The 23156-nt window shown below is 42.2% G+C and overlaps 1 protein-coding gene and 1 long non-coding RNA gene across 2 annotated transcripts in view; one reads left to right on the top strand and one right to left on the bottom strand.

Moving 5' to 3' along the window:
- The window catches only part of LOC309811209 (uncharacterized protein), a gene marked incomplete at both ends in the record, with an annotated part of 481819 nt that overhangs the window by 124726 nt on the left and 333937 nt on the right, over positions 1-23156 (bottom strand). The gene's annotated exons all lie outside the window — the stretch shown is intronic.
- On the top strand, positions 12189-16918 carry LOC309811550. The gene is made up of 4 exons (XR_014295206.1): positions 12189-12289; positions 12764-12814; positions 14914-14959; positions 16839-16918. It is a non-coding gene; the product is annotated as an uncharacterized lncRNA (long non-coding RNA).

Raw genomic sequence — 23156 nt, 5'->3', positions numbered from 1 at the left:
CTCAATACGTGTAATTTTGTCATGGCTATTTCTGTACTTAAAGATGAGGAACTATATAATTGATTTCTTCATTTTTTCCCCATCTCTTTCCAAGGTACTGCATTTGATTGTGTCTTGCGACTGAGTGAAAAATGCTAGTCCGTGAGTCAGGACATTGGGCCCTTTAGCAAGTAACTCAACCTATCTGGGCTTCAGCTTCTGTATGTGCGATCAAGAGGCTTGAACTAGCTGACTTTTCAAATGCTGTGTTTCTTTGATTCACTCTCACTTACTGATCTGCTCCGTAAGAAGAGGGTCTGTTCTCATAAAGTAACAACAGTCTTTTCCTAACCTTGGGTTGGGCGGAGTTTATCTGTTCGTACTCAGTTTGTTAGTTATATTGCCTTCTACGTATGCTTAGCTCTAAATAATTTATATGGCTCTTGTGACAATTTTTAGATCTTCTTTTTTTCTTATTTTCTTTTACAGTTTCTAATTTGTTATCGCCAGTGTAGATGAGCCTGATTGACTTTTAAAATTTATTGATCTTGTATGTGTGTGCCTTGTTGAACCGTCTTATTAGTTCCTGCTAGTTTATCTGTGGGTTCTTTTGGGTCTCCTAGATAAATGAGCACATTAAATGTAAATAATGTGTTCTTTGGATAAAGTTTATTTTCTTGCATCTATATATATAGAAGCAATATGTTGAATTGATTTAAATATTTAAATACTTACATACCTGTTATCACAATCTAACGTTCTTTATCTTATTTTCTTTCAATCTATATTATGTGTTAAAGATTTATAAACGTGAATCCGTACAGATCTAGGTCTTTGATTTTTGACTGTTTGATATTATTTCATCACACACGTATAGCATCATTTATTTTCCATTCAAGCATTATTGGACAACTGGATTGTTTCCCTCCCTTCTCTAGAACAAACAACGTTTCCTAGAATATCCCTGAAGATGTCTGACAGTCGAGAAGGGCCAGGCTGCCCGAAGGATTGCTCCTTGCCTTTAGCCACCTTCCAACATGCCATCTCCAGCCAGCAATTTGAAGCACAGCTGAAATGAAAACTCCCCCAAATGTGTAGATGTTAGGAGCTTCTTAGAAGGTGGGAGGTTAATGATAGGCATCCTGCTGGGATCCCAGGGGAGTCTGAGCTGGCCTGAAGATCATCTTCCTCCTCCACGTCTCAAGGGAAACGTGGAGGAAAGAAGACTTCAAAAACTGTGAGTAGGCAGAGGGAGAGAGATTGGGGGCCGAAGCTGTAACTGAGGTCTTGGAGTGGGCTCTGGGGACACAGAGCCTCTAGAGAGCCAGGCTCTGCCTTCTGAGGACTTCTCCCCTAAGGCTGCTCATAATTCAGGTGATACCAGCCATATAGATCCGACTTGGCCCACACTGTCACAGAAAGCCTTATCAGAATCTCTTCTTCTTCATACACTCTTGTGTCTGTTACTTGGTTATTGCCTTTTGTACTCCACTGATGTGAAACACAGTCTCTCGGGGATGGAGGACACTAGTGATCCATCTTGCTCTGTGGCCTCAGTCCACAGCTTGAGGGTAAGGGAAGAGGCCAAATGAAGGTCAAGAAGGAACGATGGAGTTTGAAGAGAAGACCTGAGTTAAGGGTGTCTTCTCAAGTCTTGATGACTGAAATGTAGCTCCAGTACCTGAAGTCCTGCTTGTTCTCAAGGCTGACCACGGGGCTGGGTGCACTCAGTGAAGGAACCGTATACACTTAGTATTTCCTTGCTTGCTCACACTTGCCCTCCTCTGATACACCCTCTGCAAGACTGATCTTCCCCTGAAACAACTTTCCACCTGCTACTGTCATCTCAGGAACATTTGCTTCCCCTTCCTAGTGCTCCCCTAGAATGCCATTGCAGCCAATTCATAATTTGATAATCATGCTGCTTACCATATTCTCAGCAATTTCGGATAAATTTTTTTCGCTTTATTCCATAGTCTTCACCCATCAATTATCTTCCTTAACTTCCTAGCTGCAGGTTAACCCATTCGGAATCATTTCTTTTTCTTTCTCTTCTTTGGCAAATCCTTTCTATCTTTTAAGGTCTTTTTCTTGTCTCTCTACCACCCTGCCTTCCTGAACTTCTTTTTTTTCGTTTAAGTAACTTTTCAATCTCCTTCCCCAATTTCCTCATACACATTGAGAGTTTATTCCTCACACGTTAGACAGCGGTTTATGAATGGCCAGGCATAATGGACTCAGAATGAGTTGGCACCCCCGAGGTACCTGTCTTGCTGGGGAGCCACAGGTGAAGGGCTGTCTGCTGGACATATGTTTGCATGGAGTCAGGCTGAGTGGCCTCAGGGTGTTTACTCTGCCCTTGTGTGTGTTTCTCGCTAGTTGGTTTCCTCGCCAGCCACCTGTGACCTCCCTCCATCCAGCCCAGGGAATCCTTCTCATCACAGGGGTAGGATGTTTGTCTCGTTTTCCATCACATCCTTTCCCCAAAGTTTGGTTGTGAGTTGTTCCCATTCCAAAGACTTTTCCTCTTTGAAGAGAAAAGAGAAAATCTTTTCTCTCCTTTCCTCTCTCTTCTCTTCTGCTCTATTATCTCCTCCATCCAGAATGGCCCACTGACTCACATGGGTGTAGATCCGAAGATGGCAAGAAATGCCAGCAATTCTGAAATAATAATATGGATGTATCAGGAGAACTTGAAAACCTTTATCCCGCCACATTAAAAAAAATTGCACTTCCAGTGTATTCAGAGTCTCAGTGTAGAAACACAAATGATAGAGAAATTGAATTACACTCAAGTTTTTCTTTCCTCCTTTCCTGATTTATTCTAATCCTCAAAGTTAACATGATGAACTATTTGTTTTGTAAACTTTCAGACATTTTCTACCCATGCACACTTTTCTTTTTTTCACATAAGAGTGTGAACTAGGTCACTTTCAACATGCTGTGGTTCTGTGATTCACTGTCTCCCACCGAGTCATCCACTGATAAAGTCATCTGTTTCATGGAGAAAGATTTCCAATAGCTAATAGCCAATGTCTGTGGAGTGCTTACTCTGTGTCAGTTTCTTGTAACTACTTTACAGATGTTGTGTACAACGTACCCATGGACCAGGTACAATTATAACCCCCAAGTGACAGATAAGTGTAGATAAATACAAATAAATACAGAGGCCAAGTGACTTGCCCAAGACACTGGGAAGGGCTTCATGTGGAGCCTGAACCTCGACATGCATCGGAATGTCCCCACAGGAGAGAAACCATATAAGTGTGGGGAGCATGGTAAGCACTTCTGTCAGGCCTCAAGTCTTCAGCTTCATCAGAGCATCCACACTGGAGAGAAGCCGTACAGATGTGATGTGTGTGGTAAAGTCTTTAGTTGGTGTTCACAGCTTCAGTATTACAGGCGAGTTTATACAGGGGAGAAACCTTACCAGTGTGAGACGTGTGTTAAAAGCTTCAGTTGGCGCTCCAATCTTATAAGTCATCACAAAATGCATACTGGGTATACATTTTATGAAAGCAGCGAGAGTGGTAAGAACATCAAGGAACTGTCAGAGGATAGAAGTTCTACAAAATGTTGTTTTCAAAAAACTCACGTGCAACGTGAATTCTTGCAAGCGTCAGGTCTCATAGGAGAGAAAGTATTTTAAATTAGTTGGTGTTGAAGCAGTAGCTAAACAGATCCTAGTGTTCAGCAGAGCACACAGCAGAGATCCCTTCTGAGTGGTGCAGTAAGGGCTGCATTCAGAACTTTGACATTTATCAGATGTCACTTAGGAGATAGCACTTAGAAAGGAAAAGAGTTTGGTCTGGGCTTTAACAAAAGTGTAAGGATGAGCTAGTCAAAATTGATGTCCATGAGAATGTGCGCTCCATGAGGGCAGGGACTTGGCTGCTGAATCTACACAACCTTATCATTGACTAGTGCTTTTAGGTGTGCTCAGTACTTGTGTTTTAAATAAACCAAAAGGGGGAAATGTATAATATATGAAAGTTGTATCCAGATGGGGAAACCTGCAAAATAAAATTAATTCAGGACATGAACTTTATTGAAATACTGAAAACCACTGCAGAAAACCAATCTGCAATATATATTTTTTTAATTTATTTTTGGCTGCCTTGGGTCTTTATTGCTGCACGCAGGCTTTCTCTAGTTGCAGTGAGTGGGGGCTACTTTTCATTGCAGCGTATGGGCTTCTCATTGCAGTGGCTTCTCTTTGTGGAGCACGGGCTCTAGGTGTGCAGGCTTCAGTAGTTGTGGCACGCGGCTGAGCTGCTGTGCAGCATGTGGGATCTTCCTGGACCAGGGCTCAAACCCGTGTCCCCTGCATTGGCAGGCAGATTCTTAACCACTACGCCACCAGGGAAGGGAAGCCCCCCAGTCTTCAATATTAATATGCTATTAGCCTATCGCAACTGGCTCCTTGCCTCCCGCAGCCTCTGTTCTCAAGTTGGGTGGTTATTTGAGACCCCGTCTAGTTTTCCAAGGACTGTGTTCAGTAGAAATTGAACTACCTTGTGATTTTTTTTTCTGATGGTACAGAGTGAAAAAACATGATTAACTTTGCAACAACAGTAACTGCATGGTATACAATTGATTTTTTGTCTGTCAATATTAAGGCAGGGTTTACTGTAACACTTTGAAAGTGTCACAAAAATTGTTTGTCCCTAGAAAAAAAATTTTTAGTTGACCTTGAACTTACTGATTTCTATTTCTCTGCATTTTCATCCAGACTTTGAAATGTTTGCCTTCTAATTATTGTAGCATTTCTTCTAAACTTCTCAGGTAGGGGCTATGCCATATTCTTCCCCCACATCCATGAGGCAAATACCCAGAAAACTTGTAGGAATTTGATAAAATTATCCAGTGTATTATTGAGACAAGACTGACATTTATGTGCTTTTCCCTATTGGTTGCAGTAAAGCATGGTTTCAGGAAAGGAGTATATATATCAGAATATATTAGATCTCTTTGATTTAGAAATCATAGAATTGGAAGTTATTGATTATGAGATTAAAATACCAAAAAGATGAACACCACATCAATGATGTCACTAAATTTTTTAATGGAAATTAGTGTACAGCTGTAAGAAATTGAGTTTTGATAGATTCCTATATTAATCTGAAGCCGGAAAAATGATGACAGGGACTTCCCTGGTGGTACAGTGGCTAAGAATTCGCCTGCCAATGCAGGGGACACGGGTTCGAGCCCTGGTCCAGGAAGATCCCACATGCTGTGGAGCAACTAAGCCCGTGTGCCACAACTACTGAGGCTGTGTGCCACAACAACTGAAGCCTACGTGCTTAGAGCCTGTGCTCTGCAACAAGAGAAGCCACTGCAATGAGAAGCCCGCGCACCGCAACGAAGAGTAGCCCACACTCACTGCAACTAGAGAAAGCCCGCACGCAGCAACGAAGACCCAATGCAGCCAAAAATAAATTAATTAAATAAAAATTTATTTTAAAAATTTATGACATATCATAATCGCAGGAGATACACAATATGGGCTTTGAGAGGTCACAGATTGTAGCCTTCATAGTATAATCAACCATAAATCTTTGTTAGTGTTTGTGTATGTGTGCATGTGCACACATGTATGTGTACATGCATAAGATCATGTGTAAAGGGATACTCTTCCAGAGTGGTTTTCCTAGGCAAGGAGCATTTTGTGATATTTTTCCATTTTATAACTTCATGTTATATTTTTTTCATTGAATAGTGGGTATTGCCAAAGCAGGAAATTATTTTAATAGAATTTGAAAAAGTATTAAATAATTATCCCTTGCAGTTAAGACCTCATATGATTGTTCTATATTGTCATAAGGCATATAAGATCAAAATTATGGTATGAACTCTGGAAGCCAATTTCAAAAACAAAACAGTTCTCAGATTATTTTGCATACACAGAAAAATTCATGAGTTTCAACAGTTGAAGCTTTATTATTTATGCTGTGCTTTAACTACAGATCCATAATAGGGAGAGGGAAAATCCTGGAGCTAGAAACAAAAGTGGATATACCTACATTGTGGAGGTTTAAAAAAAAAAAGTTTCTCTTGTTGAAAAGATGCACATGAGGAGAGAACTGAGCCTAATAGCAGAGGACCCTCTGGATGTGGAACCAGTAAGGACAAAGCAGGTTTGGATGGCATTCCATACGCAGACCAATGGTGGTATTTTTAATATAGTTGGTTAAAGGGCTTTATTTAGCAAGTTACAGTTGACCCTTGAACAATATGGGTTTGAACTGGGCAGGTCCACTTATATGCAGGGTTTTTTTTTTAATAGTAATTGCTACAGTACTACATGATCTGTGGTTGGTTGAACCCATGGTTGCAGAATTGCAGATACAGAGGAACCACGGATATGGAAGTCTGACCATAAGTTATTTATACAGATCTGTCTACCCATCCATCCATCCGTCCACCCATCTGTAGAGAGAGAGAGGGAGTGAGTGCACGTGCTAGGTATTTACAGAAGTAGATATGGAAGTGTGAGGATATACAAACACACACATGTGTATGTGATGTATATAAGCATGTATATCCACGTTTCTATTTCAGGGCTGGAGCAAGGAAAGTGTAGAATGATCCTGGAGAAAATTTACTGTGCCAGAAAGTAGGAAAGAGTGGTGGGACGTGTAAAAAGATCCAGCTTGAAGAGACTCACACTGGGTAAATCTGAGCAATTTGACCCTAAAATAAATAATTATCATACAGAATATGAATAAAAAAAGAGGAAGGGAGGGAAGGAAGGGCTCTCATAATAGAATGCCAAACCATAAATATATAGAAGGAATGACGTAATGTAAAAATCATTATTTACAACCATCATAGTAATGATAGGTTCTGGCAAGAGTAATCAATGAATTATAAAACTACTGGTTGAAAGTTTACAAGGAGCAGGATGCTACAAAACCCAAAATATCTCTCCACAAAGTATTGATCACAACAAGAAATACAGTAGGTATAAATTTGGTGAACACTACCTTAGCCAAGAGGTGAACATTATCAATAACAGAACAAACGAACGTTTTAGATCTCTGGGGTATGATATACTGAGAAGGACGCAACGTTGCTTCAGTATTATTTCTGACAGAAATAAACAACCCGATCTTATCACAAGGAAGCATCCACGTTGAGAGTCTCCTGTTTCACAGTTATGACCACAGGGAGCATAACTGGCCAAAGGTCCCAGCTGCTGCTCTTAAATCCATCACCACGTTTGCCTGGAGGCCGGCCTTGCCCCTGATTGCTCCTAGTCAGCACAGCAGGGATCCTAAGGCAGGCCATTTCTTGGAGACCAGGATTCCTCTGTCCAGTGACCTGTTTTCAAGGACTCTGACAGCCTTGAAGGATTTTACGTAGATGACAAGGCAGTCTCGGATGATTTACCAAATCTTTCTTCCAAATCTTCACTCAGGGTCAGACTTGCACTATGCGCTGATAGTTCTGCCAGCCTTCCAGAGCTCCCTGCCATTTTCTCTCCGATGTTTCCCCTAATGAAATATTTGTTCATTAAAGTCTTTCTCAGCACTTTGCCGTCTAGTTCTTGGAGGACCAGGACAAACCCCAAACCCTAGAAGCATCCCTTTTTGGCTCTTTCTAGTAACCTTCCTTTCCATATGGTAGCCACTAGTTTGTAATGGTGTAGATTCACTTAGCCTATTTTGTACTTGATATAAATGGAGTCATGTAATAGGTGCTATTTTGTGTTGGCTTCATTTGCTCCAGAGTATATCCATGACATTTATCCATATTGATGGGAGTGGATACCGTTGATTCATTTTCATTGGTGGATATTATTGCAGTGTGTAAACATATCAAAATCTATTTATTAATCCCATTATTGGTGGGTATTGGGTACTTCCCCATTCTTGGCTATCACAGTTAGTGGTGATGTGAGCAATCTAGAATGTGCCTTGTGCACTTGTTTGAGGGATATTTCTATGGGTGGAACCAAAGGGTTATAGGGTATATGTTCAACTTTGGTAGATACAGTTGACCCTTGAAGAATGCATGGGCATGAGGGATGCATCTGAGTCTTTTATTCCATAGATGTTTTTAAAATCTCTCTCACTTTTGGCCCAAGAGTGCTGCGTTTGGGTTTACGGTGTTTCTTAACTTTGAAATAGTCCAATTTTTCAATTTTTTCTTTCACAGTTGGTGATTTTTTTGGTCTTAAGAAATTCTTCCTACTCCAAGGCAAAAAGGCTGTTATCTTACGTTTCTTTCCTAAAGCATCATTGTTTACTTTTCAAATTTAAGTCTGCAGATCTTCTGGAATTTATATTTTTATATCCTATGCAGTAATGATTAATATTTTTCCCATATGGATATCCAGCTGACTGAGAACCAAGAGTTGACCCTTGGACAACATGGGTTTAAACTACACAAGTGCACTTATACGAGGATTTTTTTTAATAGTAAATACTGCACTACTACACGATCCAAGGTTGGTTCAATCCTCAGATGCAGAATTGCCGATTATGGAGGAACCATGTACGTACAGAGGACTGGCTATAAGTTATACTTGGATTTTCAACTTAGCAGAGGGTTGGCACCCCTAACCCCCTTGAACCCTAGTTCAAGGATCAACTGTATTAGCAAGAGTTCTTTCCCCTCTCTGCTGCAGTGTTTTCTTTTCTTTCTTGTTTCTTTTGGCCGTGCTGCGTGGCTTGCAGGATCTCAGTTCCCTGACCAGGGATTGAACCAGGGTCACCACAGTGAAAGCGCCAAATCCTTACCACTAGACCACCAGGGAGCTCCCTGCAGTGTTTTCTTTTTACACGTTGTTATAATGTCTGTTTCAACATGGATTTTGATGTCTATTATCTTGTCTATCCTTGAGCAAACACCAGACTATCTTATATTGTAGATTTATAGTAAGATTTAATGTGACTCATATCTTTCTTTTCATTCTTCTTTCAGATTGTCCCAGCTCTTCTTTTATTTTTTATTTTTATGTTTTTTTAGATGTTGGGGGTAGGAGTTTCTTTACTTATTTTTGCTGTGTTGGGTCTTCGTTTCTGTGCGAGGGCTTTCTTTAGTTGTGGCAAGCGGGGGCCACTCTTCATCGTGGGGGCCACTCTTCATCGTGGTGCGTGGGCCTCACTATCACGGCTTCTTGTTGGGGAGCACAGGCTCCACACGCGCAGGCTCAGTACGTGGCTCACGGGCCTAGTTGCTCCGTGGCATGTGGGATCTTCCCAGACCAAGGCTCAAACCCGTGTCCCCTGCATTAGCAGGCAGATTCTCAACCACTGCGCCACCAGGGAAGCCCCCAGCTCTTCTTGTAGCTCTTTGCTTTCCCACATAATATTTGTAAACATCTCATCAATTTCCAAGGGAAAAAATGCTGATGTTTTTATTGGGGTTTGATTGAGCCTATAGATCATTTTGAGGATTACTGATATCTTTGTAATATTGAATCTTCAAGCCATGAATATCACTATTTTTAAGAATTTCTCTTGGAGAAAAATAAAAGTGGATCCCATGTAATAAAATGTACATAAATAGACTCCAAAATATTTAAAGGACCTACATGTGAAAGATAAGTCTAGAAAGTTAATTTTTAAAAGGTAGAAATATATTTTTTCACCTGAGGAGTTTCAGAAGCACAGATATGAATAAATTATTGGTTGATTATCTTATAATTAAAGATTTCTATTCCATGAAGAACACAATAGAAAAATTTTAGAAACACGTGCCCAATTAGGAAAGGATACTTGTAATTGGTAAAACTGAAAAGGTATTAATAATCAGAATATGTAATAGAAATGAGGAAGAAAAAGATAGCATCCACATTAGAAAATGGGGCAAAAGTTGTAAGTAGACACTTATAGATGAAGCTACCAAGCATTTGAAAAAAGATCAAACTTATTAGAAATCAGAGAAATTTGACTAAAACAAGATACTACTATACATTTAATACACTAGCAAAATGGTGATGAGTCGTCCAAATGAAGGTAAGTGGTTGCACAAAAACCTGACGTGCAACTCTTTGGTAATCTGGACTGGTGTAGCCGTTCAGGAAGTCAATCTGGCTATATTATTAAGGTATACATATTTGCTATGAAATAATTTCCCTCGGGTATGTACTCCAAAGAAATTCTCAGATACGTCTATAAACAAATGTAAGAAGATGTTTATTTTATTATCATTGGCATGGCAGTTGGAAGAGTACAGGTAAAATGTGGGTGCAGAAAATGGAACTCTATGAAACAAATTAGATAGATGGGTGAATGTTTTTTTTGTTTGTTTGTTTCTCTGCGGTACGTGGGCCTCTCGCTGTTGTGGCCTCTCCCGCTGCGGAGCACAGGCTCCGGACGTGCAGGCTCAGCAGCCATGGCTCACGGGCCCAGCTGCTCCACAGCATGTGGGATTTTCCCAGACTGGGGCGTGAACCCGCGTCCCCTGCATCGGCAGGCAGACTCTCAACCACTGTGCCACCAGGGAAGCCTGGATGGGTGAATCTTAAAAATATACTCCTGAATGAAGGAAATAAACACCAGAATGAATTTTATGACACAATATTATTTATATGAATTGAAACTATACACAAGTGCACATTTTGCACAAGAACACACCCAAAAGAAAACACATCAAACAAATTAGAATGGTAATGGTAGCTTACGGGGTAGAGAAGGGAGTGGAGGGTGCCATAGGGAACAGGAGGTGAATAAATAAAACTTAATCATGTTACCGTATTTCATCATGCTATATCCAAGATTTCACTTTACTTGTAGTGGAAAGAAATCCTGTGTGCTATGTTGGCTTAAGTCAGGAATAGTTCTTGGAGGATATTTTCCTGAAAGAATTTGGAACACATTTTTGAAAAAATCTTTGTTTATACTATGGATGATCTTTTTTTGTTTGTTTTGTTTGTTTCTTTAATTTCTGTTTTGTGGGTGTGTGTGGGATCTACTTTATTTTGTATTTCATTCATCTGATCTTATATTTTTCCATCTGCCTTCTTCAGTTTTATTATTCATTTATTAATTTCCTGAAATGGATGTTTTCTGAATCAATTTTCAACTTCCTTTCTACTTTGTTTTGTTTTGCTTTGTTTTTGTTTTCCTTGCTGTACGCGGGCCTCTCACTGTTGTGGCCTCTCCCGTTGCGGAGCACAGGCTCCGGACGCCCAGGCTCAGCGGCCATGGCTCACGGGCCCAGCCGCTCCGTGGTATGTGGGATCTTCCCGGACCAGGGCACGAGCCCGTGTCCCCTGCATCGGCAGGCGGACTCTCAACCACTGCGCCACCAGGGAAGCCCCCCTTTCTACTTTAATATATGCTTTTAAGGCTCAACATTTCCCTCTATGTATGTGTTCAAATCTCCAGATCCAATTGTGAATTTGAATGTTTCTCTTCATGGTTCTGTCAATGTTTGCTTTATAAAGTATCAGCTGAAGTTATTAGTTTCTGAGAATTTGAAACTTTTATGACTGTGAAGTGTCCCTCCGTATGTCAAGTAATGCTTTTTCCTTCCCCTTAAAGTTCACTTGGTCAAATAGCAATGTCACAGATTTTATAATTACAGAAATAACTTGAGACCTAGGATGTTGATGTCTGTCTCTAGAAAGGATTTTCTCTTGCTTCTGCACGGGTTGTAAGATGCTAACAAAACACGTTCACCTTTACACAATTTCAGGGAATGAGGTGTTTTGGCGTTTGGCTTCAGTCCCTGCCAAAGAAAGCCCAGTTTCCTTCTCCCCTTATTCCAATGGTGAAACTCTTTGGGGTTTACCAGGAAGCCTTCGTGGCTGGTAATGCTTTTATGTCGCTTAGCCTCTGGAAGACGTCCAAAATTCTACTGAGTTTGTACGCCTTTCAATGAACAGAATCTACACTCTTCTGAGGCCTACACAGTAGAACGGCAAGACGGCCTGAGACCTTCTCAGGGATTCCGGAAAGTGAAAACCAGAGTGAAAACATGTAGTCCAGAGCTCGTGCCGGTAGGCACCCCCGCAACCACCCTTGCATTCTGGGACATGTAGTCCAGAGCTCGTAAACTCGTGTAGTCCCATACACTGCAGCTACAGTAACGCCTCGCTGTAAAGGTTTACCCGCGGAATTCTGGGAAATGTGGTCCAGGAGTTCCGGGTTAGTCGCAGGCACTTCCGCCCCAGGAGGACACGCAGCAGCCATGTTTTGCCTGATGACGGTGTTTCAGGTCCGCTCTTCACGACCCATTCAAGCTTCCCCTTTGCAGACCTTTCATTTGGGGAGAAAGAGGAGGAGCGGCTAAAAGCGGAGGTTTGAGGGCCTGGAGTGGTGATGTACGTCCCGCGGGCGGAGCTTCTTTGCGTTTGGTAACGTACCCGGGATGGGGTGGGCTCAGGTCGTGCCTCCTGGGGTTTGAGGGTCTCCCCGGTTTTCTTCACCCCTAACCTGACCCCGTCCCCCACCTATGAGCTAGCCCTACCGCTTCATACGGCGTCACACTGGGTGAGTTGCTTAACTCCTCTGTGCCTCCGTTGCTGTTCGGTAAAAGGGGGGGAAAAGGAACGCCTTGTTAATATAGTGTTGTGAGAAGAAACGAGATAGCACAAGTAAAAGGTCTACAACTGCCTGATACATTGTTGGTATTAATACTACGCTAATTCGGGAGGCACCCATTTCGCAGCGGGATTCTGTGAGCCCAGGAAGCTGAATTGTCCTGGACTCCTGGCCTGTTTTGGGAGGAGAGGACTTGTAGCTGGTACGGGGGCGGAAGGGGGTGCGGTATGAATTAGTGGGGATGGAAACACAGCCCTGGTATTTCACAATCTCCTTTCCTTCCCCAGCCCTGGCTTCTCACAAAGCACTGCACGGAGGAAGAGGCAACAGAGCCCCACGTGAGTAGGACTTGGCATTCTTCTCCTTAAGGTATTCCTATAAATTGTAGAACGTATGAGACATGGGTAACGATGATAACTGAGCCTTGGTCACTAATTTCCATTCTAAAAGCTTTATGCAAATGAACACTTTTCCATCAGGCGGTGGCTCTGTGAATTGGTACTGCTGTTTTCTCTACTTTAAGGCTGAGGAGCTGGGGGCAGGGAACACAACCCTGTTGGCCCATCCTCACCCAGATGGTAGGAGGCAGAGCTGGGGTTGGGACCCAGGCAGTTTGAGTCCAGCAGCTGAGTTTGCTAATCCCTTTGGTATATTCTCTTTGAGCATAGGGTACTGGCTAGAATCATATCATGAAAGGAGGTCGGGACTTAATTGTGGGGACCTTGAGAGCAAGGTGTAGGCTATTTTATGAGTTTTTAAGATAGTTTTCTCAACTGGGTCATTTATTTTATTTCAAATAATATGTATATCATAGAAGTAGCATAATCATTATGGAAAAATGCAGATATATACATAAAGAAAAATGTTAATTATCTGTAACTTTAGGATGTAAAGATACCAGTTGTTAATGTTTTCGTGCCTTTTTGTCTGGTTACTCTTTGTGTATGTTTCTGTGTAGTGGAGGCTGTTCTTTGTGGGACTGATGTTACACTGCAGGGCTACTCAAATTGTGGTCCACAAACCAGCGGCCTTGGCATCACTTGGATGGAAATGCCCAGCCTTGAGCCCCATTCGAGACCTTCTGATTTATAATTTCTGCGTAGGGGGTCCAGGAGGCTGCGTTCCAACAAGATCCCGCAGTAATTCACATGCACGTGAAAATTCGAGAAGCTCAAGAGAGGGTCTTTTCTGGAAACTGAGGCCGAGGAAATCGACCCTGCTGGATGTCACAGATAAAACTGAGCTGGATTCACCAAAGGCCTACTTAGTCCAATGATTTTATTCCCCCACTAATTATTGTCAACTGTCAGGGCCCCTTTCAGAATCCTGAATTGAGCAGAAGACAGCTAGCAAGTGTAGAGTCAAAATGGAGGTCGTTAGAAGTTGTGAAGATATCTCTCTCTCAAGCTTTGGGGAGTGGAATCATTGCCATCTTTTGTACTAGATCAAACCCGGGCCCCCTGCATTGGGAATGTGGAGTCTTATCCACTGCACCACCAGGGAAGTCTCCCATTTATTTCTTAAACTTTCCTATATTTATAATGATATAATTACAATTCAGATTCCTGTCTTTTTTTCATTTGAATTAGGTATGGACTGTCAAACTATTTTTTACTGTTGTTGCAGAATCCTGGCTTTTATTAGTTCTCTTTACCTCTGTGCATAATTGTCAAAAGGGTACTTCCTGTTTAAAAAGAAACTTAACGTCTTTTTATACCTTTTGTAAAAAGTTGTCCATGTCAATTTAAATATTATTGTTGCAGTCACAAAATCTTTAGGAAGACAAGCAGAGATTTTCAGAAGTCTATAAAGACTCTCACATAACAGGGCAACAACGTAGGACCTCCACATGTCTGACAGTCTTCTGTTGGTAGAAATCACATCTCTAAGGATAATTTCTCACTAAAATATCATCTGCTTTACCGCAGTTGCTAAGAAATAAGAAACCCTGACAGTGGTGTTCTCAGAGCTTCCTACCTTATGACGATCTCACGAGGTGGATGCCCGTGTTCTCCCCTACTGGCAGAGGACAGAACTGAGGCGAAGAGATGTGAATAACTTGCCCAGGGTGACACTGCTCGTGAATGGCGTAGCCTGATCAGAGCCCATGCATATTGACTCCAAAACCTACTCTGACTTACATGGTCTCTGTTTACACCATACCCAGAATAAGAATGACCCCTGTGGAAGCTGCAGGCACACTGTGAGGGGGCCACTGTGTATGGATGGGCAGGTCATTCCTCACACAGCCACTGAGGGTGTTCACGGGGGCATCTGGTATCTGCGTGGGGCTCTGCTCATCAAGCATAATCAGCTGTAGCCACCCCGAGGACTGGGAGCCTTGGTAATTCACAATGAGCACCACGTGGGTTAGTGACTTCTTTTTCTTTAAACCAGTTTCCAGTTTGACTTCTTCTTTCCCTGTCTGTCTTGCTAGGACTCTGCACTGCCCCAGAAGGAGAGAGAAAATGAGCACATTCCAGGTGAATAGAGCTTGCCTTTCGTGCTGTTAAAAACACCATTTTTGTACTCAGGTTGGACACAGGTTTTCCTCCTTTTTTCTCTTTTTCTTTTTTTTTTTTTGATTGGAGTATAGTTGATTTACAATGTATTAATTTCAGGTGTACAGCAAAGTGATTCAGTTATACATATATATACATATATTTTCAGATTCCTTTCCCTTATAGGTTATTACGAAATATTGGGTATAGTTCCCTATGGGTTTTCTCTTTCAAGGAGAGTCTAAGCGTATGAGGACCTGAGTGTGCCATGTGTGCTTTTTTTAAAATTCCTGTTAAATTTAATTGGTTTCGGTTTTAATTTTTGTTTTATTTCATCATTTTTTTATTTTACAAGTAAAAGAAAAATTAAGGGAAATGAAGGACATCTTCCAGTCTACCGCTTACCTGCTTACAAATTAGCTGCTTTTATATTTCTGTAATCTCTTCATCATATGTATTCATGGATGTGTATTTGTATTTATAACATAGATACAGTTTTAAATTGTTTTTTTCATTTAATACTAGCTAACATTCACTTTTAATTGTTTTATCATGTTCCTGCAAACTTATGCACCTATTTTTTTTTTTTCTGGTATGCGGGCCTCTCACTGTTGTGGCCTCTCCCGTTGCGGGGCACAGGCTCCGGACGCGCAGGCTCAGCGGCCGTGGCTCACAGGCCCAGCTGCTCCGCGGCATGTGGGATCTTCCCGGACCGGGGCACGAACCCGTGTCCCCTGCATCGGCAGGCGGACTCTCAACCACTGCGCCACCAGGGGAGCCCTGCACCTATTTTTTAAACTATTCTTTATTCACAGACATTTAGTTTAAAGACTTCTCCTGTTTTAGGAGCACTACAGTGACGGTGTTCCTGATTTAACCTGTTTCTCAAAATATCTGTTCTGAAGAATATTGCCCCTTTTTGCCCTTAACATAGTAGGTTTAGGTATTCAGAATTTAAGAGGTATGTTTTACATGTGGTGCCTTGGATGTTTTTTGGTAGAATATCCAAATACGGCAGAGCACAGCAGGATCAAACTGCTGCTTCACGCAGAAAAAATCATGTATTGTTAGAAGTTTTCTCACGACCAGAGTTAGATTCAGTCTTCCCCATGCTTGAGTCAGACCCTTTGTGTATTTTATTTACTGGTTTGTTTCTTTTTCCATCTTATATTTTTTTCTAATCAGAGTAATACATGACCTTAGTTGAAAAAGTCCAGTGGTACTTAAAGCACTTGTCACTGCATAGACAGCTCAGAACAACTGTATAAAGAGGTGCTTGGTTTCATCTTTGTTTTAAATATAAAGAATCGGGGTTGTGAAAAAAGGAGGAACCAACTCAGACTCACCCAGAAAACCAAGGGTCTGGAGTCAGAGTATTGCATTCAAGCGAAAGACAGGAACGGGGAAAGAGAGAGTTTTCATTCAGAGACCTGGCATGGCCTTTTGGTTAGTTTCCACATATAACACTCCTTCTCAGCTGGTTCCCACCTCAGTGAGAAAGCAGGTGCCATCAAATACTGCCAGGACTAAATTGGTAACTGTTTCTGGGGCACTTGGCAATAATAATTAAAGAGTGAAAGCTTTTTAGTTCAGGATCCAGTGGTTAGAATTCTAGGGAGTTTACTTATGAGTTGTCTGAGAGCCCCAGGTAAATACACAAAGCTTTCTCTTTCATAGCTGCACGTCCGGTGAGGCTGAGGAAAGTCAGTGTGTGGCATTGGCAGGATGGAAGGAGGGGGTGCTGGGAAGTCTGCACACCTCACAGGAGCCGGAGCAACTTCCCATCCTCCTCGTCTCCTCGGGGCTGCCCCTCTTCCACTGGCCACTGGGTATAAGATTGAGGTGGTGTTGTTTGTCGTAGGAGGCGGTGACCTTCAAGGACGTGGCCGTGGCCTTCACAGAGGAGGAGCTGGGGCTGCTGGACTCGGCCCAGAAGAAGCTGTACCAGGATGTGATGGTGGAAAACTTCCGGAACCTGGTCTCAGTGGGTGAGGACAGCCTTTCTCTGCGAGTGTCTTTGTGACCTTGGTGTTTCAAGGCTTTGGGCCTCTTGAGGTGGTTCCCTGAGTTTGGGGACCAGACTTTTGCAATTCCTGTGGGACACGAGAGGATGTCTCTGGTCTTTCCAAACAGTGTGTTTCAGGTCCTTTTCAATTATTTTGTAAAAGAACTGTAAATCGACAGTATCTTGCTGTACCTTGTGTATTCTTCTTCAGATTTCCCTCCCCGCCATTAGTGGATCATAAAGCCAATTTATTGAGCCCTACGTGTGATTTTTTAATGAAATAAAATAGTATAGAAAATATCAGAGTTTCTTAGGAAGAGTACAACACATTGCAGCAGAAACTCTGGGCGATGGCATGAGTGGTGTGAGAGCCAGTGGGAACAGATTTCATGAAAGGAGACATTGGTTAGATATAGGTCATTCAAGCTTCGTTTTAGTAATGTATACTTTTCTACCTGTGTATCTAGGTTGTGAAATAAATGCTGTTTCTTCAGTGGGTCGTGATACAAAGTTTGAAAAACACAGCTTTCAATACCTTGAATATGCAGTTGGAACTCAAATTTCTAGTAAACTTTCGCTCTAGCCCGTTCATGTGAACTTGTGACTTTGCATGTTCTCATTCTTCAAACGAGATACAAAACATATAGAAAGAGAAGAGAGGCTTTGGTTGATGAATTCAGCAACCCAGATAGAAATTTAGGTGAGAACCAAGCAGCCGTGAGTTCCTGTGGTTAGCTCTCTATCTGTTTTGCTTCTCACCAGCCCTGTGCTGTCCATCACCTGGTCCCAGTTGGAAATCTCTTTCCAGGATTATTGCATAGTCTTTGTACTGGTCACCTGTTGCCACCCTTCTCCTCCCACAGTTTGTTCTTTAGGTGGCAAAGTGATCTTTTGTAACTTTAAGTCAGGTTATGTTCTTGTTTCAAAATTCTCTTGTGGCTTCTTTTACTTAGAATAAAAACCACTTAAAGTGGCTTCTAGAGCTTTCTGTGGGCTGCTGTTCGTTCTCCACCACCTCCCTGAATACACCACCTCTCCTCCCTCTTACCCTATCTTTTCCAGACCTGCAAAGGATGCTTCTGCCACAGAGCCTTTTCCTGGTCCTTCTCTCTGCCTGGAATACTCTTTCACCTGTAATCTTTTAGGCCTCTACTTCTTTCAGTCAGTCACCTTAAAGATGAGGAGGTGGCTGTCCTCTGACCACCCTATGGAAAATACAGTCCTCTCTTTCTTACTCTCTCTGCCCTGCCTTGTTTTGTCTCTAAGCGTTTCACTCATGTACATTTTGTTCACCTGTTTCTCACCTCTCTGTCTTCCACTGGAGGGTAATCCAGGAGTGCAGGAGGAATTCGGGCTGTTATATGTTTATTGCTCACTAGCCTCAGTGCTTAGCATAGTCTTGGTACATGACAGGAACTCTTAAATATTTCTTGAATAAACGAATGAGTTAATGGATAGAGAAATTAGCCTTCCATGAAAATAGCTAGTAGGCGGTGAACAAATCCGAGTGAATAAGGGATATTGCTAAATGTTTTTTTGTCTTCAAATGAATTCCTAGCCTAATTCTAACTTCTCAGGTGCCCATGATGTGTGTATGTGTGTGTTTGCCTTTCTGTACAAGTTGGCCCTCATCAACTTGCACAAAAAATATGTATAGAACCTGTAATTATAACCAAACTGAGTAAAATGCTTTCCCTGTGACTTTCCTTGAGCTCTCAGTAGCAGAGCAAATTCATTTGGGGAGGAAATACTGTTTTGAATGAGGATTCTTATGTCTACTTCTTAGGTAACCCTCCCATAGAAGGAAAGAAATTTCTATTTCCTTATCCCTTATACCAGGGGAGAACAGGTCTCAGAAAACAGCCAGCTGGTGAGTTAGCCTTTCCCTTAAAAGATTTGCCCCGCTGCGTCCCATTTGCCTCCTCCAAAGCCCACCTCACTAATAAGAAATCGATCTTTGTTAGCTCTACAAACATTTTGTGTGTGTGTGTGTGTGTGCATTTGTATGTACCTTGTAGAAGGCATTTTAGATAATGTCACCTTGAGTGCTTTGATCATTCTTTAATAGTTTCTAGTCTGTTTCTTCTCAATACTTATCACAGGCTATGGAATTTATTCCCAGCTCACTCATAAAGCCCATTCTTCACTTTGGAACTCATTCTTGTTAAAGACCAATGTATCTGTGTCCAAAAATTTTCCATGCTGTTTTTAAAGAGACAGCATTCTTCCCTAGCCTCTAAATTTTGACTCCTGCTTGGCAGGGGGAGTGGAGGAACATATTAGGCAGCACAAATGCCTGAGAAGGATCCAGTGCATAGGTCTTCATGCTTTTTTTTAACCCCACTGATTCTTAGACCCTTTTTAAAAATTAATTAGTTGTTGGTTGCATTGGGTCTTCGTTGCTGCATATGGGCTTTTCTCTAGTTGTGGTGAGTGGGAGCAGCTCTTGGTTGTGGTGCGCAGGCTTCTCATTGCAGTGGCTTCTCTTGTTTCAGAGCACGGTCTCTAGGAACGTGGGCTTCAGTAGTTGTGGCACGTGGGCTCAGTAGTTGTGGCTCACGGGCTTAGTTGCTCTGCGGCATGTGGGATCTTCCCGGACCAGGGCTCGAACCTGTGTCCCCTGCACTGGCAGGCAGATTATTAACCACTGTGCCACCGGGGCAGTCCCGGTTTTTAGCCCCTTTCATATCCTTCTCAGCACTAACCCCCTTGGTGTGCTGCCGCCTCGGGTGCAGCCTTTCAACTTAAGCAAAACTGTACTTTCCAGTCCTTTTCCTGTATCTGATACCTGACTTGTAAAAGCTGTTTCGCTTCTCTGACTTGGTTCAAACTTAACCTGGGATTCAGAATTGTAGAGAATCCTAGAAATCAAACTGAGTTCACCTGTGCATGCATTTCTTGAGCCCTGACTAACTGCTAGGCACTGTTAAAGCTGTGAGCACAGCAAAATGCTTGTCTTTATTGATACTGTGTTATGGTAGGAATGACATGTAATTTTTGAAAGATGATTTAAATAGTATGTCAGAGTAGTCATTTGGTTTTAAATGGGTTTCATTAATGCTAAGTATTTGGGAGTTTAACAGACCATCTCTTGGTTTCTGTTAGTATATAAACCAGAGAACTTCATTTGTCGTGCGAAAGATAAGCTGAACCATCCTGAGGCTCATTAAAGTCTCACACTGTGTCTTAAGTGTAAAATCTTGAATCTTTGAACAAAGCTTTCACGTGTCCACATCTCTGAATTCTCTGTCCTTCTAGAAGAAAACAATCAAAGTGAGTTGAGGGCCGTTCAAGACAGAGGATCACGTGAAGAGCTTGCCTGCTGGCAAATCTGGCAACAAATTGCAAATGACTTAACCAGATGCCAAGACTCCATGATAAATAGTTGTCAGTTCCACAAACAAGGTGATTCCCCCTGCCAGATTGGGGCAGGACTCTATTCAAATTTCTGAAGGTGAGAACCGTATATGAAATGATAAAGCAGGTGATCCCAGTAGTACTGGAAATGCAAGGCTTGCAACTTTGAGAGCCCAGGATTCTTGGAGGAAAACTTCATTGGCTGAGTCACAGAATGATCAGAATAGACACCAGCAAATTTCCATGAAAAATAAACTGTGTCAGTGTAAAGAGGATGTTGACACCATCAGTTGGATTTCACACCACCTTGATGCTCATGGAGTACACAAGGGTCAAAAATCTTACGGCTACAGTGATTATAGAAAAGATAGCACGAGGGTTTCAACACTGGATCTGAATAGCATGATTCACACAGGACAAAAACCTTACCAGTGTAATGAACGTAAAGAAACCTTCACCGACCTCTCCACCTTTGATCTTCACCAGCAATTGCACTCAAAAGAGAAGTCTCATACGTGCAGTGAGTGTGGAAAAGGCTTCCGTTACAGCTCGGTTCTTCATATTCATCAGAGAGTTCACGCGGGAGGAAAACATAGTGAGTGTGATGAGTGTGGCAAGGAGTTCAGTCAGAGCTCACAGCTGCAGACTCCTCAGAAAGTCCACACTGTAGAGAAACCATTCAAATGTGGGGAATGTGGGAAAGGCTTCAGCCGTAGGTCAGCACTTACCTATTCATTGTAAAGTCCACACGGGAGAGAAACCTTATAATTGTGAGGAGTGTGGGAGGGCCTTCAGTCAGGCCTCTCACCTTCAGGACCATCAGAGAGTCCACACTGGGGAGAAACCATTCAAATGTGACACATGTGATAAGAGCTTCAGTCGGAATTCACACCTTCAGTCCCATCAGAGAGTCCATACGGGAGAGAAACCGTACAAATGTGAGGAGTGTGGGAAGGGCTTCATTTGTAGCTCAAATCTATACATTCATCAGAGGGTCCACACAGGAGAAAAACCCTACAAATGTGAGGAATGTGGGAAAGGCTTTAGTCGGCCTTCAAGTCTTCAGGCCCATCAGGGAGTCCACACTGGAGAGAAATCATACATACGTAATGTGTGTGGTAAAGGCTTTACTCTGAGTTCAAACCTTCAGGCACATCAAAGAGTCCATACAGGAGAGAAACCATACACATGTAATGAGTGTGGGAAGAGCTTCAGGAGGAACTCCCATTATCAAGTTCATCTGGTTGTCCACACAGGGGAGAAGCCCTATAAATGTGAGGTATGTGGGAAGGGCTTCCGTCAGAGTTCATATCTTCAAATCCATCAGAAGGCCCACAGTGTAGAGAAAGCTTACAAGTGTGAGGAGTGTGGGCAGGGCTTCAATCAGAGTTCACGACTTCAGATCCACCAGCTGATCCATACCGGTGAGAAACCATACAAATGTGAAGAGTGTGGGAAGGGATTCAGTCGTAGAGCAGATCTTAAAATTCATTGCAGAATCCACACCGGAGAGAAACCGTATAATTGTGAGGAGTGTGGGAAAGTCTTCAGGCAGGCCTCAAATCTTCTGGCCCATGAGAGAGTCCACAGCAGAGAAAAACCATTCAAATGTGAAGAGTGTGGGAAGAGCTTTGGTCGGAGTTCACACCTTCAAGCCCATCAAAAAGTCCACACTGGAGAAAAGCCATACAAATGTGAGGAGTGTGGGAAGGGCTTCAAGTGGAGCCTGAACCTCGACATGCATCAGAGGGTCCACACAGGAGAGAAACCATATAAGTGTGGGGAGTGTGGGAAGCACTTCATTCAGGCCTCAAGTCTTCAGCTTCATCAAAGCGTCCACACTGGAGAGAAGCCGTACAGATGTGACAGATGCAGTAAGGTCTTCAGTCGGCCTTCACAGCTACAGTCTCATCAAAGAGTGCACACAGGGGAGAAGCCTTACAAGTGTGAGACCTGTGGTAAGAGCTTCAGTTGGCGCTCCAGTCTAACAGTTCATCACAGAATCCATGCTGCTGATAAATCCTATAAAAGTGAGAGGAGTGGTAAGACCATCAGAGAGCCCACACACGAGAAAAGTTCCATAAAATGAGTAAAACAAAAACAAAAACAACTCAGGTGTCATGTGAATTCTTCCAGTCATCAAGTTCAAAAGAAAAAAAAATCATTTGTTTCATTAAAGTCGGTGTTTCAGCCATAGCTCAACATGTCCCAGTAGTCAGGAGGCCACACGGCAGAGAACTCTGGTAAATGGTATAGTAAGTTGGAACTTTGACCTCTATTAAATATTAGGGGAGAAGCCTTAGTGTGAGTTTTAGCAGGCCTTGTACAAAAGTATGATGAACATGCCAAAATGTATGCCCATTACAACGTAAATTCCACGAATGCAGCGACGTTTGTTCTGAATCTACAGTCTGAACATTGTCAGCTACTTTGTAGGTGCTCGATATTTGTTCAGTTAATGAATGAGGAAAAACTTTTTGAAAATTATGTTGCAATCCCCTCCAAAATTTCATAAAAATTTGTATTCAGAGCAGTTAACCTAAATCTGGCCTTAAAAGTAATTCAGGGAGACAAAAATTTGAAGTGTTAGAAAACCACTCAGTATTGCAATTTGTAATATTAATGTGGCATCGTCCTGTTATGATGAGCTCCATTTGTCTCCCCCCAGCCTCGCTTCAAGTTGGATCTTATCTTGGACTTTGTCTATCTAATATTCTGTGAATCTTATACAGTACAAATTTAGTTATCTTTTGTGACAGTATAGACTTACTGAAAATGGATTGTTCATCTTGCAATACAGAAAGCATACTGTTGACC

This window comes from Mesoplodon mirus, assembly GCF_964341445.2.
Source record: "Mesoplodon mirus genome assembly, chromosome: 10".
NCBI lineage: Eukaryota > Metazoa > Chordata > Mammalia > Artiodactyla > Ziphiidae > Mesoplodon > Mesoplodon mirus.
Note: the sequence above shows the minus strand (reverse complement) of the source record. Positions and strands in the feature narration are given on the sequence as shown.